Source organism: Helianthus annuus, chromosome 4, assembly GCF_002127325.2.
Source record: "Helianthus annuus cultivar XRQ/B chromosome 4, HanXRQr2.0-SUNRISE, whole genome shotgun sequence".
Lineage (NCBI taxonomy): Eukaryota > Viridiplantae > Streptophyta > Magnoliopsida > Asterales > Asteraceae > Helianthus > Helianthus annuus.
The window spans coordinates 176120390-176122785 of record NC_035436.2 but is presented as its reverse complement, the minus strand read 5'-3'; the positions used below and the strand labels follow the sequence as shown (position 1 = coordinate 176122785).

General features: G+C 29.8%; 1 long non-coding RNA gene across 1 annotated transcript; it reads left to right on the top strand.

Moving 5' to 3' along the window:
* Positions 1-2396, top strand: LOC118491145. The gene is made up of 2 exons (XR_004890579.1): positions 1-106; positions 2070-2396. It is a non-coding gene; the product is annotated as an uncharacterized LOC118491145 (long non-coding RNA).

The following is a 2396-nucleotide window of genomic DNA, read 5'->3' as shown; positions in this document are numbered from 1 at the left end:
TGTAGCCCTTTCTAACTATACAATTCATAATCGAAAGCATTTGTCATGAAAATCTTACCTATACTTACTGTTTTTCTTATTTTCACTTCTATGATTATGGTTATAGGTACTCGTTCAATTACTTTCTTCTTGTTTATTTTTTATAGATTAGAATTATATATGTAGATTTGTGTGTTTGTGCAAACACAAGTTGAGAGTGGGGATGCTCGGTTGTAATTTTGTGTGTGCGCAGATGTAAAATCTACATATATACATACTAAAGTATGATTTAATGTTATGTAACAAACTTTTTTTGGATATATTTTGTATAACATGATAGTTTACCCAAGGATAAGGATAAGGATCCACTAAAAAGTTAATTTTGCGTAAGTAGCCTAAAAAGGATTGTGATGATAACATATGGCACCCCTAATAATTAGAAATGAAGGGCATTTTGGTCCTTATAAATAGGAGTGAAAATGACATGTGGCATCCCTTTTGTTTTTTAAAAATACAACAAAAAAATCTAGTACAAAAAAATGTAGTACAAAAAATATAGCACAAAAAAATATAGCACAAAAAATGTAGTACAAAAAATATAACACAAAAAAATCTAGTACAAAAAAATTTAGCACGAAAAAATTTAGCAAAAAATATAGTACAAAAAAATCCAGCACAAAAAGTTGAGAAAAAAATTAAGTTAAAAAAATTTAGCACAAAAATATAGTACAAAATTCAAACACAAAAAATGTTATACAACATAGAAATACAACACATTTTAGTGGTTTTTTTAGTCTTCATATTTTATATAGCAATATGGTACTCAAATTAAAGATAAAAAGACGCTTGATTTTACGTTGAAATTTTTATGAAAAAATAATGTGCCTTCCATGTGGATGTGCAGAGAGAAAGTCCATAAATAGGATTTTCCTAAGATACTCTTGCACTCCTCCTTTCTCCTACACTTTCATCTTAACCATTGATTTGAAAAATGAATGGTTAAGATTCTTTCTCATCCTACTTAGACAAAATAAACTTTTTATTTGATCTTACCCCATATACCAAATTCTTATATTTTGCAACATTTTGTAATTAAGGATATTACTTTTAGTGGATAATAAATATCTTTAATAATAACTACACTTATTCGATGCGTTTACTACTAAGGTCATCTGTAGTCATAAAGCCCCTTTGTGGGCGTTATGAGACACGTGTCGTGCCACGTCACACAGGGGCTTTATGGAGCGTTATATCACTAAAGCCCGTAGTCATAAAGCCCCTACTTTATCATTACTCAATTAATTAATAGTGGAGGGTTCAAATGAGAAGAAATTCTTTGTAAGAAGAAAAAAGAAGAAATTTCAACCAATATGAATGCTTCATTAGACTTCATTTAATATTTGTACTTAATGTAACTATAAGGGTATATTAGTAAACCTACATACATCATTAATTGGTAGTTTCATCTTTAATAACTAACTTTATTAAATTTGTAACTTATTTTTAAGATATATATTTTTCACAAAAAATAAAACTAAAAATTCATTTATAGTGTAGGATAAATACGAGGCGTGTAGGATAAATTACGAGTTGTGTAGGATAAATTTCAATATGTGTAGGATAAATTTCGAAATGTGTAGGATAACTTTTAATGTGTGTAGGCAAAAATATTTAGTGTGGAGGATTATAGTCTTAATGACTAATTAATTAGTCAAACACAATAATAAATGAGATGAGAAAAAAACTATTTAATGTTTTACAATTATACCCTTTTATTTTTTCTTCTCAATAAAATTTTCTTCTCAAATGAACCTTCTCCTTAATTAATAACCCTTCAATTATACAGACATATGTTTGTATATATATGTGTGTGAGTGGGGGAAAAGTTTGCAAATCCAAAACGCCGCTATGAGTATAACGCTGCCTTCAAGATTTGCCCCATAGCACTAGCTGCCTGTCGTGGTGTGGCGGGCGCTATCACCCAAAAAACTCCCCACATGACGCCCCACTACGTATAACCTAAAAAAGTAGAAAAATATATATGAACATGACGATAAGGTTATTTTATTTATTTTTTCTTTTTTTATTAGGCGCCAAAAGTGGAAATGAAGAGACAAGGAAAGTAGCACCAATAGATTGTTTTGATACCAACAAGGGTCAACCAAACAAAGACCCGGAGTATTGTTGTAGTGCTATGGGGAAGAACTGGGATCGTTGTTTTAAAACCCGTGCAGAATGTGAAGCAGAATGCATATGACTTTATTGTATATTCATTTCTTCATCTTAGTTATATTTGATGGAACTGAAATTGTAACACAGCATAACATGTAAAGATATATAGTAATTTATGTTTGAAACATGCATGTATCCATCTAGGGTTTCAAAACCATATAATACCATACCAGATTTGATAGTTA